Below are 16,023 nucleotides of genomic sequence, written 5' to 3'. Positions count from 1 at the left end.
AAACTATATAGCATATGTGGGGAAAAAAACAAAACAGTGACTCTCTTTCTACTGCCAGGATATTTAAAAACAAACAAACAAGAAAGCATAGCGAAGCAAAACGCGCCTTGCAACCAAGCGAACCCGTGGATTTCTCTTACTATGTGTGAGGCCGTACATGACATTGTTGAGGTCACACATGGATCTCCTCTTGCCCAAATGTCCTCAGGGAGGTTTGTGTCGAGTTCGGGGCAGTTGTCCCCAGCAGGAGCTCTGGCACAGGGGTGGAAGATGCTGCTGTGGTTGTAACCTCCATGGGTGATGGGACTGTCTGAGATCACGTCGTGGTTGGTGCGGGACCTCGTAGGCCTTTTGTGGGTTGGTCACGGAGACTCTCAAGAGCTCCTTGTTGATTTGAATCTTTACCTTTTAAAACCACACGAAAACTGTGGCCTTTTGTGCCAAACCGTCTCTGAAGCCTTCTCTGCTGTGGGGGTCTGGGCATGGCGAGATTTATGGCAACGCCTCCCTGCGCAGCCTGTTGGCATTCAATCACCTAGGACAGTGCCATTGTCCTCCATGAGCTGATGACATGTTTCCAGTGCAGGCCACAGCACAGATGTGCGGTCGCATTTCCCCTCTCAGAAACTGTGATCTGAGGCACTCCCGGCGTTAAACAGCCCCGGATGCTGTGGCTGTCCTCTGGGCCGTCCACCTCGGCCTTCCCACCACAGCTGGGCTGAGGAGAGGGCCTCCCCTCGGATCTCCTCACGCTCTCTGGAGAATGCAAGTTTGGGAGCCTGTGGGGGAGATTAAGGGGTTTGCATCGCGCGTTGCTAAAGGCCTGGTTGCCTCGTCAGATGGAGCTGCTCCTCGGGGGCCTGCAGAGAGCCAGGTAAGGTGGCCCAGGTGTCAGGAGCCGTGGTCTCCTCACACCGCTGAGCGAGGAGGGTGAGACTGGGAGGGCGCCAGAAATGCAGAAGTTCTCACCAGATGCGTATTTTAGGGTTGACGGTAAGGAAAGAAGTGTATCATCATTCTCTCTTAACAGTTAGTCAGGGCTGGGGCATTTCTTGTAAAGACCCCGTGACTAACAGCGCGGTGGGAAGTCCAGAGGGCTTCATGAACTTAACGATGAGGTTTTTCAGTGCCTTCCTTGAGGTAGATGCAATTTTCACAAAAAAAATTATGTTCTCTTTACTCCCCTTTCTGTTAAGAGGGGAAAGAAAAAGTTCATCTTGAAAACCTGAGTATGCAAAGCCTCTCACACGATACGCTTTGCTTCCTACCAAGCCTGGGTGCTCTGGGTCCCCGTGTGCTGGCACTGCCTGCAGCCGAGCACTGGGAGGGACGTGCTTTTGGTGGAAGGTTCTTGTGCCGAGTCCAGAATAAACACAGCATTTCTTAACTTCTGTAAGGAATGCAAGCAGATGCCACGGAAATGAAAGATCCTGTTTAACACTGATATTGCAACCTTGATCTTTTTTTTTTTTTTTTTTTTTGAGTTGAAATGTGGGAAAACATCATAAGATGTTGCAGAGGGTTTTTGGAAAGCCTGTGTTTCACACGCGCTCGGGTTTGTGCAATGCCTTTGTAGGTGGTGTGTGGTTTGTGTCAATCATCAGTCAGGTGCTAATGGTGATAGAGCTGCGTGCAGCCTCTGAACCCGACACCTCGCGCACTGATCTTCGCAAACACGTTTATACAAGCTGGGGGACTGCAGGCTTGTATCCACACTTCCCTTTCATACTTCAGGAGAAGGCAGAATACCGCTTCTGCAGCATCCTCAGACGTGTTCCTCAGTCCTTCCTTAGCCTTGATACCAATTCAGCCGTTTCATCTTTTCCCCAGCAGACTAAGCAACAGCACAAATTGGCTGTTATAATTAATTTTGTGCAGGAAGCACGAGTGTAATGTTTTGAAACCTCCCGATTTTCGCTCTTGTTAAAGAGGACGCTCCTTGCAGACCTTTACTGGTCTTCCAGTAAGGGAAAACGTGACACTTTTCATGGGGCTGGATGTGGGTTTGGCAAAGAAATTGTAGGGGATCGGTGTACCTGACTCACCGGATGGAGGTTGTAGCAGCTTTTAAATGAGTTTGTTGCTGGGGCAATTTGTGCCCATGGCTTTTGTGTTCTTCCTGTCACAACTGGATGCTGCGTGCTGCTCTTCTGAATCCACCACCGAGAGCACGTTATAAGAAAGGGAAACTCCCATGTCAGCCCAGTAATATCAGTGTGTCATGGTGACACCATGCACTCTCAGGGCTCTATACCTTCTCTAATTATTTTGTTGATTTTAATTATTTTTTTTTGAAACACCATGTATCTATTAGCGTGGTCCTAGAGCGCCTTGCAGAGCTGCTCCTGCCAAACAGTGAGCAGTCCTAAGAGTTGTTAAAACTTTAAATGAGAAGTAGAGGTGCTCGGCAATTCTCAGAAGTGTTCGGCACCTTCCAGGATAGAGCAATTTAGAAAAGAAAAAAAAAAAAGAAAAAACAACACACAACAAAAAACATGAGATGTAGTTATGCAAATTATGACCTTTAAATGCATTTTATATTTGGATTGAAGTTGCTAACGCATTCTTTCCAAGTTCTGTTTTCCAGCATGATTCTGCTTTGGGTGCTTCTCTTTGTATCGGTGGAGCGGAGCGGTGCCTTCCCGCGGAGGGAAAGCAGGACACGGTGCCTCCGAAAAGCAGCCGCCGCCCTCCGGGACGGGCAGCGCATCACTTAGCTAGGAGTCTGAATAGGTGGATTTTAATTTCTCTGGAGGGTCTGACCATGTTAACTAGATGGCAGATTCCTCATTAGCTAGATGGATTAAAATTTGTATCATGGCTGATGCCTATCCTGACTAATACGTGTAAGTAACAGCTCGTTCTACTAGAGCTATTGGACGTGGCTTGGGTGGAGGAGAGGAATTGGCTTCTGCAGAGGATATTTGCAGAAAGTCACATTTCCACCATATGTTAGCAGGAGTCTCTTTGGATGCAGGTTTTGGATAGAGTCCCCTGTGTTGCTGTAATCTGGTTTGTCCTTTTTCTACCACTAGTTCTGAATCATACCAACTACTTGGACTCTGGTGCGTGTTTCCTTGAAGGACAGTGGGAATATTTCTGCTGGCTCAGCTGCCTTTCACCTATTATTTCATCTCGATGAAGAAGTAAGGTCTAGGGGACTGAAGGAGAAATTTTGTGTCTGTCAGAAGTGAGAAGGGCTGCAAAAAAAATCCCAAATTTCTGCCCAATTAAAAAAAAAGGTACCACAAACCTCATCAATCCTGATTTAGGTCTGGCTTTTGACAAATCATTATGTGGGAAGGGAAATATCCCTTTAATTTTTAATAGCTTTGCAGTGAAGTTTTATTAGGCAATAATCTGGTTCCTGAGTGGATAAAAGATAAGGTTGAGGGCCAAGTAATTTTTTCCCCTCCTGTGCAATTGGGAAAGGGAGAGAGGGGTCATGGTGAGACGGCTGCCTGACGAAACTCAAAGCAGCATCCTTCTCTGTGCCACAAGCATACAGAATGCTTCCAAATGGATATTTACAACATAAATATGTTCAGGATGTGGGTAGCGAGAGAAGTGTGGGAATAGACGCGAAGGTGCATGGGAGTGGGGATGCGAAGGGGGAGGTGTGAAGAGAGCCAGGAGAGTGTGATGCACATTTTGCAGATAACTTCTCTTCGTGTGCCTCCTTCCAGAGCCTGGGTGTGGACTTCCTTCTCCTACCAGTGTATCCTGGGGTTTTCTGTGCAGCACAATGAGGTTCTCGTACCCATCTGTTGGCTAATGTCACCGCATCGTTATTTCCCAAGTAGTTTTATTGTCAGGGAACAGCAGCTGATAGTAAGGCTGGAGCAGTCAAGTAGCTCCATTTGTAGTTTTCTTCATTGTGGTTGGTGTTTCCTGAAGTATTTCTCAGGCACCGCATGCAGTAGACATTTCACTGGCACTTAATAAAGCAGTATAGGGCGCTCCTCGATAATATAATCCTTATGCCAGCCCGGTTGCTAAACCCATGAGTCCCTCAGGCAGTAGTAGACAACTACTCTTGGCGTTGTTGCTTGTTTTACTGTTGTCTCGGATGACTAGGCAGCGTTTCTGTGATTTTAAGGCAGCGTGTTATTGCCAGTATCTGGGATGAAATTACCACTTACAGATGTAGAGGTGAAAATCTGACTCCCGTCGGCTGCCGAACAGCACCGAGCATCGCTGGCTCGGGGGAGGCTGGCGGCGTGGAGCACCTACGGCGCGCGGGTCGTTTCGGCTTGCGCTGAGTACCAGGAATGAGCATCTGGCCCCTTCTTGTCTTTTTTTTTTAACATCTGCTTGCCTGATTGTTTTCTTTTTTTCTTTTTTTTTTTTCCTGTGGCTCTTTTAATTTGTGGTGAATGTGTATTTAATGTAAGTAAGATGTTAGCTTCTGTCTAGTTTTTCAGCAAGCATTCCAGTAATTACTGGAGTACCTTTGAATGCTACAGCTGCTATTTCTAAGTTAAGGAATCACATTTTCCAAGCGTTTATAACTGAATTCACATGGGTAAAACTTGGCATTCAGATCGCCGGCCCACATATCTTATTTTGTCTTGATCCTTTATGGGAGCATATCAGCTTTGTGTTTGATTAAATGGTAAAAATGGCTTCTCGCTGCTTTGGGTGGGCTTGGAGTAATACTGCTTTGTGGAACTGTTTTAATTAAGAAAAGAAATAAATACCGATTTGGGCCTTGAAATTATTTGTTTGTAGTTACTACTGTGGGATGGTGTCTTTTATTTAATTATTATTTATTTTTTCCCCTTCTCTCTGTCCTCCTTACCCTTTAATACTGTGAGGGAGTTGCTCTTGTTTTAACGTTACTTGTTGGTATCTCTGTGAGGAGCTCCTCACAACGCGGTTTGATTCCTTCTCTGCTGATGGCAGGAAATGCCTTCGTGCCAGAGGATGCTGGCCGAGGCCAGGCTTCCCCCCTCACCCGCAGCAATATTAACTCGGCTTTTCCAAGTGCTCCTGGAGAGCAGCGTGCCCGGTTCCTGTTAACTGGGGGGGGGTTGAAAAAAAAAAGAAAAAAAAGGCTATGATTTAAAATTCCCCCTGTTTTTTTCTTTGCAAATCCCAGCATTATGTGTGCAGGCTTGTGGTGACCTGCGGATTGCCTGCATCGGCGGCAGCGCTTTGGTTTGCGCTGTTTGAAAGCACGGTGCTGGTTTTGAGGGTGTCCCAGTGCTGCCATCACAGCCCCAGCCCCATCTGCGTCACCAAGTGGCTGACTCGCTCTCTTTCTCTCTCTCTCCCCCTTTTTTCTTCTTAGGCTGTGAAGTCTGGTCTAGTGGAAATACGATTTTTGCATTGCCAGGGCCAGAGACACGTATTTTATTTTTGAAACTCTTTTCTGACACTTACAAGTTGAAAAGTAATGAGCAAAAAAAATACATATATATAGGAAGAGTTGTGAAATTTGACCTCCGAATATACAGAGTAGATGTGATAGTTACAGAGGTTTTCTTTGGAGGAAATAAGGTACATTGCGCGGTTTGTATCTACGGGCAGGTACGCTAAATGTAGGGCAGAAGAGTGGAACAATGAACCTAAACTGATGGAGCTGGTAGAGCTGAGTACTTCAGTAAATTATATTATTTGGTAACAGGAATTTTGTGAAAAGCCTTAGTCTTCCAATAGAAGTCTGAGAATACTGCCATTCTTAATTAACTACCAATATTAATTTATGTCACTGTTATTGGCAACGGTTTTGCTCACACTTTAATATTTGAGCTGCTTAACTCTTCGTTGTGGCAAATGTCCCTTTAATAGGACACATGAAATGATGTTCCACAAGTAATTGTGCTTTAATTACAATTCGGGAGAGAAATCTATCCGAAATCAGGAGAGAGATGCTGGATTTGGTCCTGAGCTCAGATTTTGTTGGCTTAGGGCTTGCAGTCACTGATGTCTCTGGGCGCTGGGGTACATCAGAGCAGTGCTGTCCCCTGCGCTTTGCCCAGCACTTACCTGGGTCCCAGAGAAGTGTGTGTGAGCGTGGGGACAGATTTCTTGATCAGGGTTACACGTGGTTGGAGCTGATGGTCGGGTTGAACAAATAACTGTCCCACGAGGCGTTTGTGGGGCTGCCCGTGCCCGACACGAGCAGAATAACCCCAAACACGCTTCTTGCTCCTCTGCGCAATAGCCTTGTGAGGTGCGTACGGGTGGGCTCCTCGTCCCGTGGCCAGGACCTGCAGGTGAAGCATCCAGACAGGGCTGTGGATTTTGGCTTAGCCCTCCTCGGCGTTTCAAGAGCCGCTTAAACTTAAGGAATCCGTCCCTCTGGAATTCGGTAAACTCACCGAGCCCCGCAGGTCTGCCTCTCCATCAGTGTGCTCCCGCCTGCTCGCCGTCTTCGCTGCGGTGCCGGCGGAGTCGCTGGCGTGTCGGGGGGGACAGCTCTGTGATTAATGGCACCGCTCGTGGGCTTGCCGTCGGGAGCTCCTTATCAGCCGCCCCGCGAAGCCCCTGCGGCCGTGCGCGGAGCGTGGCGGCGGGGAAACGCCGCCCTCCTCGCCCGGGAGTTAGGGCAGGTCGGCCGGCTGCTCTGTGGTTTGTTGTGTCTGGTTTGGTTCCTACTTTTCAAGTTGCAGTTGTATTTGGTCATTTGAGGCTTATTTTCAGAGTCTGGCCAAGCCAGCAGGATCCCCGTGCGCTGCAGGGGAACATAAAACATCAGCCTTTAAGCTGGAGTGCTCAGCAGATAAGGATTTTAAGTCTCTTGCATCGTGCACTGTGTCTTATGGGCTTATTTAGTATACTCCATTTGATTTAATTTAGATATTGAATAAGGAGAAGCACTTCAGGAGCCAGAAAAAGTATCGCCTCTTCTTTCCCCGTTTCCTAACAGACAAAATGGCTGGAAGGGCTGATTTGGGCTGGGATTACATCGATTTCATTGTAAAAAGTAACAGGGTGTTTTCAAACCGCTTAAAAATCACGTTACGCTTTATCTGTACTGCTAAGTTTTCAAAAAGCGGGCAAGAATCCATTGGGCTTTTGTTTTATTTTTGCTTTTCCGTGACTGAACGTAAAGAATAACTCGTGGACCTTTGCAAAGGTTAGGAAGTTACACAATCTGCCCGCCGGTGGCCGGTGGCTCTGCCAGCGCTCTCCCCCTTCCCGTAAACACAGACGAGAATTGTGACCGGGCTGCTACGCGTCAGCATGCACGCTGATGGGGAGACGTTTGTCGCGCTGAAAGGTTTGGGTTTGCTGCTCGTTCGCGTTGGCAGGGCGGAGAGCTGCCTGGGAGCAGGAGGGGACGGGGGGCAAGTGCGGGGACGCCGCTCGCCCGCGGTGGCGCGGTGCGGGTGGCCCCGCTGCCGGGGCGGTGTCGAGCGGCTCCTGTCCGCACACAGCGTGGATGGGAAGGAGAAGGAACAGAAAACCCACCACAAATGTCTTACCGAGGCAATAGGATGAGCGAAATCCCTCCGTGGTGAAGGCAGCGTGCCTGGGAGGTTTGAGGAGTCACTGGGGTTGTTTGCGTCACCGGCTGGCCGTGGTACACGCGGGGTTCATTTCTGTGTGCCCTTCGCTGAACGCCTCCCAAGCAACGCTGCAAAAAATGCATTTGGATGCTGATCAATCTGCACGCTCAGATAACCTTTTATTTGAGCATATTAATTATTGCATGGGTCTGCAGTGCTGTGGAGTAATGGCAGTAGGGCATTCTCTCAGCCAGTGGCAGCCTGGAGGATCTTCAGAGTGGGTGAAAATCATCCCAGAAGTATGTTTAAAAAAAGACAGGGAGAGAAAAAAAAAAAAAAAAGGGAAAGAAAAGCAGGCCTCCCAAAAGCTGTGGTGGAACCCAGTATTAGCAAATGCTTCTAGGAAGTTTGACTGAGAGCCATATGGCAGTGTGGAGAGTATTATCCGCTGCTCCAAAAGTTGGTCTCTGAATCAGCCTATTGACTTCAACAGCACTTAATCATGTGTTTTAGTTCTCCTTTGAAAAGGGTTGCATTCCTGAATCATGTCCTCTGATTTTAACCACTAGACGGTACTTTGTTTTGTGGTAGCAGACAAGTCCAGTCATATTTCTGTGACTAAGTGTGCAAGTTTTGACTGCACCGCTGGTGAAGTATGCTGGTGAATATTCTTCCTCTTATCGAAATCTAAACGTGTGCCGCTGTCCTTGATTTTTGGGCTGAAATTCGGTGTCTTCTGTGATGCGGCTGGTGGGACACGGCAGGATACTGTGCAATTTTCGACACTCATCTGCAGAGCAATGCAGATGCTGCCTGCTACGTGTGATGTAAATAAACACGGGGGAAACCAGTGAGCTCAAAATACTGCCCTGAATTCTGCTTTCAAAAGCCCCGAGTGGTGTTGGAGGTGATTGAATCCATCCACTAAAACAAGAACCAGTTGTGCCAGGCCAGCCCGGGGTTGTGTTTGGATGCTGCACTACATCCTGGGTGCTCGCGGGTTGCTGTGCTGCGTCGGGGCTGAACTGCGCTCCACCTTTGTTTTGGGCCGCTCTGCTGGGCAAGCGGCTAGCAAGGAAAAGAGGAGGAAATCAGGTGAGGTTGCAATTAACTGCAGCTGTTAGGGATTTAAATCAGCGAGGTGTCAGCCCCGCGCTGCTCTGAAGTGAGGCTGGGAGGCACCCGGGCACTGCGGGTACGTGCTTAGCCGTGCGGCACCTCGAGGGAGGAGGAAGAGGAAGAGGAGGATGCTTGCTGGGATGTGCCAAACTTTCCTCCTGGACAAAAGAGCACGTATACTGCTCTGCTGGGGAGGCGTGAAAGAAATGGGTGGGTTTGTGCCTCTTTGGGGATGTACTAGGCTGTGGCCATCGTGTCCCTGTCCCGGTGCCAGTGCACGCGCAGAGCTGATGGACGCGGCCCGCGGGCTGCAGAGGTAGGATGCAGGTGAGCGTTGTTCCCGGCTGCCCGTGGTCTTTCCTCTCTGTGGGCTGAAAGAGGGCGTCCCCAGCGCTTCTTGCTGCAGTCTGTCCCCCGTTAAAATGGGCGGCCCCGGTGCTGCTACCTGACCTGGCACGCAGAGGGGACAAAACACCGTCCCCGCCGGTTGCGGGGAGAGGGCGGCTGTGCTTCACTTCGGGCCGTACCAGTTGTCGTGTTTCAGCAGAATTTTTTGTCTCACCTTTGTGTTTTTCCAGCGAAAGCGCTTTTTACTTCCCAACTTTCAACATCTGGAATTCGGTTTCAGTTTATTAAAAAAAAAAAAAAAATTCAGAATCTGCAGTCTGCATGAAACACTGATGGCGTTGCGCTTGCCCGCGGTTTTTTAGCTTTAATTTTGTATCCTTCCTAAATGCCACAAGTCCGGAGTAGCTGCACATTCAGTAGCTGCTGTTTTCTTCTTTGGCTTAGCCTTAACCATTTATTTTTTTGATTATTTTTCCCCTTAGACACTTTTCTAATTGGGGATAATACCAAACTGATTAATCAAATTAAGCAGGAGAGCAAAGTGGCTGATGCACAAAGCCGTGTGTAGCTGCTGTCGGTGCAGCCACGTTGTCTTGCTGGAGCTGCTGCTGCTTAGTGGGCCTCTCAGGCTTTTTTTTTTCCTTTTTTTTTCTTTTTTTTAATAAGGTACTGTGTAGATCCCATTGACTTCAATTGTTGATTGGGATGCCTGACAGCCGGGAAATTAAGCCCCTGCTTTGTGACCGAGTTGAAGGCCAGATTTTGAAGGATTTTCAAATGCTTAGCACCAATAATTGGTGTTAGGTATTTTTTGGAAAAAGTTCAATTCTCATTTGGACATCTAAATAGGGGTGAGAGATTATGATACTTGTAGCGACTGGTGTTACTGGGATATGATGAAGGTTTTTCTGCAGAACCTGGCACCAAATGAGCTAGTTATTTTCCTGTCAAAATAAGAGCTTTGTTCTTTTGCGTTCCTACTTTATTTGCCGACGCTGAGCGTTTCTGCAAATTCTGATCCTGGAGGAGAAACTTCCCTGCTTCTGCCTCATTTTTATGTGTTTTCTGCGGTGTTTTTCCAGGGGAGGGGGAGCAAAATGAGTCGAGTAAATCAGACAACTGTTGGAAAAAAGGGGACATGCAAAATCAAGTGTTCTACTTGCGTAATCTGTTTAACACCAGCGAGCCACAGAGCCTTGTGGGACACGGGAATAAAAGGAACATCTGTGCAGGCCACATGGCACGCTCCGGAGGAGTCCTCCATCCCAAGCAGCTCTGCTCTATTTGCAAATAAAAGCTCCAACCAACATCAAAAAGTTGAGGTGGATCCCAGCTGAAAGGGGAGAACAAATGTTACCTCTCGCTGCAGCGAAGTGCCCCCAGCCAGCAGCCTTCCTAGTCTTTTTAAGGGTGTTTTGGGCATGTGCTTCTGGTGGCAATTAATGTGTTTGTTTGTTTGTTTTTTAAAAAAGTTGTTTATTTTGGAGACATATCTGGGTTGGAAAATTTTTGGAAATTGCTGAGCTTCTGAAGCTACAATCAAATACAGGTATACGAGATTGAAATAAGAACGGGGACGATGCTCTTCTGTGTTTTTCTGTTTGCTTGTTTGTTTTAAATTTTTCTCTGTTTCTGCTCCCATTGAACGTCCTGGTAACCCATCTGGCAAAGGAGCTGCAGAGATCCGAAGGCTTTCCAGGCTGCTGCAGGCGGCGTGTTTGGTAAACAGCCCCATCAGCAGGTGGGGCCCCGGGGAGCCGCAGCTGCTCCGGCCCCGCTCCCCTGGGTGCTCCCGGACTCGGGGATGGCTCCAGGGGAGGACAAACAAGCGTTTTGCCTCCGCTTGCAACCCATCAGGGCGCAGTACTTCTTGCAGGCCTGCATCCAGTCTGCAGCTTTGCATCCTCTAGGCAGGCTGTTTTGTTTTTAACAGGGTCGTGCATCGGCAAGCTGGGTAGTCTGTACCAAGCAGGCACGTATTTTTTAATATGTAAATAGGAAAGGATGCTGGTTTCATCTCTATTCCAATGTACCCAGGGCGGCAATAACGCTTTTTTAAATCTCTGCGAAACAGATTGTACATGGCAAAATTAATGTCGCAACTCTCCAAGTATTTTCTCTAAAATATTTGAATTTTTGCATTTATTGTGCCGCTTGTTTGAGATAGCGAACGATATCAGCCATGTATTCAAAGCTTAATTGGTGGAACACAGATTTATCCTAATTTAAAACAGTCGCTTAAAAACAGTTTTGTATATATGTATACATGGGCACAACTTTTCCTACAGTTGTCTGTTTTGGAGCGGTCTCGTAGGCACTGATGTACGAGTTGAACCTGTTTTCTTTCGTGCAACATGGCTTTAAGAAACGATCAGTAAAGCAGTGTTTTGTACTCTCATTGCAGTCAATAAACATCCTAATGCGAGTGGCGCGTGAGATGATTGAAGCTTTACCTTTGATCGGGCTTTGAAAGGTATCATGCAAAATATAGCCCAGGGTGTAAGTGCCTGTGGATGTCTTTTTTCCCCCGGTGTTGGTCTCCTGGCCGCGTGGTTGTGTTTGAGTTAACGTCGGTTTTGTCCTGCCTGCTGCAGAAAGTGTGCTCCAGGTTGGGTTTGGAGCCCCGGAGCATCGGGACGGGCACAGTTCCTTGTGCCATAATGTAAGCTCTTGACAGCTCCTTAAATGCACGAAATGCTGCAGCCTGTTCTGCAGTTCGACGTAGGAAACAGTGATCTTGGTTGCTTCGCCTCCTCCCGAGGTCCCTTCCAAACCTTGCCATGCTGTGACTCTGTGAAACGTGCCGGGAGCAGCCAGACCGTGGGGAGGAGAGGGAAGAGAGCTGGGAGCACCAGGAAGGGCGGTGGGGCTGAGCTCACGCTGGTGAGATGAAGCCCGCAGTGGTCCACCAGGTCGTCTGCCACTGCTGCCCCTGAGGTGGAAGTAGTGAAATATTAAAACTTGTCTTTCGAATCTGTTCAATATTGAGAAGATTAATTTTTGTTGGGGGCAGATTAATAGGTTTCCTATTCTGATTAATCCAGTGATAATAGAAACGATGTGATTGCTGGAATTAATGAAGCCCAGATTCGCGTTCCAAGATTTGATTGACTCTGAGCTCCAGCTACACAGAAGCTGCTGCATCTCATCACCCCTTATTCAGCTGGCGCCTTCGCAGGATCCGTACGGGAGTGAGGCGGTGCAGGAGAAAATCTGTCCTGGAGGTCACATCGGGGAACCTGCTGGGGGAGAAGTTTGTCAGAGCGGCGCAGTTTTGCTCGCACCGCAGCTTTATTGGAGTTTGCTGTTTTTAACCCGGCAGGCTATTTTTGTGAAACTCGTCGGAAAGGAGTGTCCAATTCAGACGTGTGGGCGCATCATTAGAAGCTTCAATTTGTCAATGCCAGATCGAACTCGAGTGCGTGGGTAGATCATTAAAGGCTTCAGTTTATCAGAGCCGATCTATTCCCTGTTCCTCTCCCTCCTCCACCCTTCCCCTCCCCAGAACGCGGGGTGTCCCCGCGCTGCGGCCCATGGGGTGCCCCGGGGCCACGCCGGGCTCCTCCTGGCAAGCAGCCACCGTGCCTGGCTCCGTCGGGAGCTGGCGGGGAGGAAACGTTTTGTGGAGTGTTTTGGTGAGGTCAGTTCTTGGTGGCGTAAGAAAAATCCCTTTTTCCAGGCGTGCCATCAAAGCGCAGGCCCGGCTGGGGCGCGATGTCCTCACCTCGTCCCGGTGCTGCCCACCATGGCCCTCACCTGCTGCAGGCCGAACCTATTATTTAGTCAACTCCCTTCGCCTCACAAATCTCACAACTTGAAATCTTTTGAGCAAGCATTAGCCAAAATGAGCCCCGATTCCTCATCTTTCAAACGGGGCTAATAATCCTGTCCTTCCCTACAGCCGTACCGTGGCTCAGGCCTGCTGAGCAGTCGCGTACTGAGGTGCAGCAGGTCAGCCGGGGAAAGCTTGCCCCAACACGTGTAGATGCGGCTTTCTGCTCGGCTACATACCCATCTGCGTATCTGTCATCGAGCGCGGCGATAAACCCAGCCTCGGCTCTGTGTTCCTGACACCGCTCCGTTGCTCCTCCGAAGCGCTCCGCTCCTCATGAATAAAGTAGCGCTGCTGCGAGCTGCGGGTCGCTGTCGGCGGGCAGGTATTTCGGAGCCTCTGAGACGTCACGTTTAGCATAAGTGGTGTTCGAAAACCCCTTTTTGGATCTGTTTTTATTGCGTAGCACAGTTTTATAATAAGGTCGCATAATCCCTATGTTTAGGTTTCTGAACTGTTGTGATCTTCTTTGAGCCGTGGTAATGCATTCAGTCAAGGAGGGGAGAAAGCCCGGAGGCCAGAGGAGAACCTTTTTTTTTTTATTTTTTTTTGTCTTATGAAATTCCGTGCAGTCGTTGCTAAGACAGAAGCTTCCAGATGTTCCTCAGGACGGCGGCAGGGGGCTGCCGGAACAATTAACTCCGTGAGGTCGGGTCCTCGCCACCACCAAAGCGCTGGTGGCCGTGGCAGGGCTGGGAGCAGCCACCGCGCTGGGGATGCTACGGAGGGAGAAGACCGGGCAATCAGGGGGCTGGAGGCACCGTGTGCCATCTTAGCCTTCATTTTTGTTTCCTACACCAGTCCCCCAGGATGCTTTCCTCTGTCGCAAAGTTTCTTTTCTCCTCGGAGGTCGTTGCCTCAGGTCCCTGGTGCGCAGAGGCTCTCCCAGGCGTGCATGGAGGCAGCGAGCGCCCTCCCATCTGAGCTGCTGCTTAAATCCAGTGTGAGCTGGTGGGCACCGCGTTTGGGTACCACAGCCCCCTGCTCGTACGCCTGAGGATCAGCTTGTACGCAGCGTGGATGTTTTGTCGACGGAGAACATATACATCTCTTTTACAACACCCTTATTAGTAAAGCGGATGTTTAATTTGTGCAGCGACAGCTTCCTCTAAGCTAAGCTTAAACTCAATCTGTGTTACTAATAGCTGGGGAAAAAAACATACTAATTGGTGTTTCTTAACTGATGTTTGCAAATTTTCCCTTTTCACCCTGAACATCAAATGGTTCTTATATGTGTTTTTCCTTATCTCAGAGGAAAGATTATTGCTAACAAGAGATCCTACATTTTGTTAAGGTTTTATCGGGATGTGGTGAGCGCAGGCAGAGAGTAAATACTTCAGAAATTCAGACTGTTATATTTTGATAATGCAAAGTAGGTTAAAGTATCCGAATTTCGTGAAACAGTGCAGTGTTTTTGAGCAGAATATGAATTTGGATGGTGACACATTTTGGTATTTAGGATGAACATAAACTTGCCTGTCGGAAGGAGCAAATTGCAAGTCTGAAATAACAGCATCTTTTAAAACCTTTCTTAATACTGCATGTTTCAATTTAATTTAAAGCAAAATAAATTCCACTGTGTGATAGAGTAATGTTTGATATGTAGAAATATTCCTGTAACGCTCCCCACACCTCCAGCGCCTGTAACTGCCTTTTATTTTCAAAGGAAAATGGTAGGCTTTGATATGATTCTAACTAAGTGAAGTTTTAAAACATGTTTTTGTCTTTCAGTCTCCCGAGAACATTTTTTCTGAGTGATTCCAGCTTCCAGACACATTTGCCATGATAAGGGTTTCGATCCTTTCCCATATTTGCCCTGAGTCATGAGTGGATATGTGTGATGCCTGCAAGTAAAACTGGTGAGTCACCAAATCCAAGTTTGCAATAACTCTCACTTATTCTTTCTTACAGTCTCTCTTTCCCTTGCCCTTTTTTAATGGTGGGGATTTTTTGGGTTTCTTCTTTGTATTGCCTGTGCTTAAAAGCAAGTCACCACTATCCCTAACTGACACCACCCCCTCAAAAGAAAAAAAAAAAAAGACGTCGATTGTATTGAAATCTCCATGGTATCAAGTATTATCAATACAGGAAAAAAACCTCCCTTCCTTTATTTCTTCCCAACATCCCCCCAAGTCCTTGGTGAAGATGTGAGGGCTTCCGTGGTGAAACTGGAGTTCAGCGATGCAAAGCCGCTGCCCGGGACTGAAGCCTGGCAGGCAGATGGGGTTTAAACATGCTTGTGTGTGCAATTCATGTAATGATTAAATATGAATATGGAGAGGCCTCCTCTCCATCATGTGTCAGAGGCTTTGCTCTCAGAGGAGCCATTGCCAACAAATAATTAGCTCCGCCGCTTGCTGCACTTACATCCCAGTGACAAAATGGTGTCACTGGTACACAGGAGAGCCGGCCCTTCACGTGCGCCTGCCCACGAGGCCTGGCCGCCTTCCTTGCAGGGGAACAAAGGGAGAAACCCTCCGGTAGGCAAGCCGGGCTGCTGTGTGTTGGGGCTTTGTCAGGCCTGAGAGGTGGCATGTCCTCTGTTAATTGCAGTCACCATTTGCCCCTGTCGTTAGCCAGTGGAGCTCCTGTCGGTCCCCTTTGTGCTGTTGTAGGGCAGTTGTGCCCGTCGTGGCCGGCCCCGCAGCCTGTCATGGGGACACTTCCCTTGCCCTCTCCTCCTACCCCTGCTGCTCTTGCACCTTCACACCTATTTACTACGTGGAGAGAGAGGAGGGGCAATTATTTCTTCGTTAATCAGGAGACAAAGAGGTTGGGGAAAGAGCAACCATCAGACCTTACAGGAGAACTGGGAGATCTATGTAAGAAGTCTTTAAACACTATGAAACCTGGGTAATTAAATTCCATAGGAAATGGGTGAGCAAATTGTTTCTTCTTTTAAAATAAATTAGTGTTTCTGTTGTATTTCTAATATCCTTCTGTGTGTTAGAAAGTGCATTTCAATTCAGAGATTATAAAAACAGAGAAATTCACACATCAGTGAATTGTAATTTTTTTAAGTTTCCATTTTTTTTCTTTCTTTTTTTTCCAGAGGTAGCATAATTACCATGTCATTTAGCAAAGATTATAATAGCTGTTCAGTTTTTACCGACTGGTGTAGTAAACAGTTGAATAAACCCATATGGCAGCTCAAAGTGTGCATGCAAGAGAAAGATTCTTACCATTTCCTTTATGTCTGAATCACCAACCTTGCTGATACGACTCAGATCCCCGAGCAGAGAGCAATCCCAGACTTCTCCAGTGATG

The 16,023-nt window shown here is 48.0% G+C and overlaps 1 protein-coding gene across 11 annotated transcripts in view; it reads left to right on the top strand.

The window, feature by feature from the left end:
- FOXP1 (forkhead box P1) overlaps positions 1 to 16,023 on the top strand; it is a 384,604-nt gene that overhangs the window by 41,862 nt on the left and 326,719 nt on the right. For all 11 annotated transcript variants that reach the window (XM_083795634.1, XM_083795619.1, XM_083795618.1 and 8 more), the window contains exon 2: positions 14,488 to 14,615. The gene's annotated coding sequence lies outside the window, so the exon portion shown is untranslated. The remainder of the gene's footprint in view (positions 1 to 14,487; positions 14,616 to 16,023) is intronic.

This window comes from Anser anser, assembly GCF_964211835.1.
Source record: "Anser anser genome assembly, chromosome: 12".
NCBI lineage: Eukaryota > Metazoa > Chordata > Aves > Anseriformes > Anatidae > Anser > Anser anser.
This window is presented reverse-complemented; position numbering and strand designations above follow the sequence as displayed.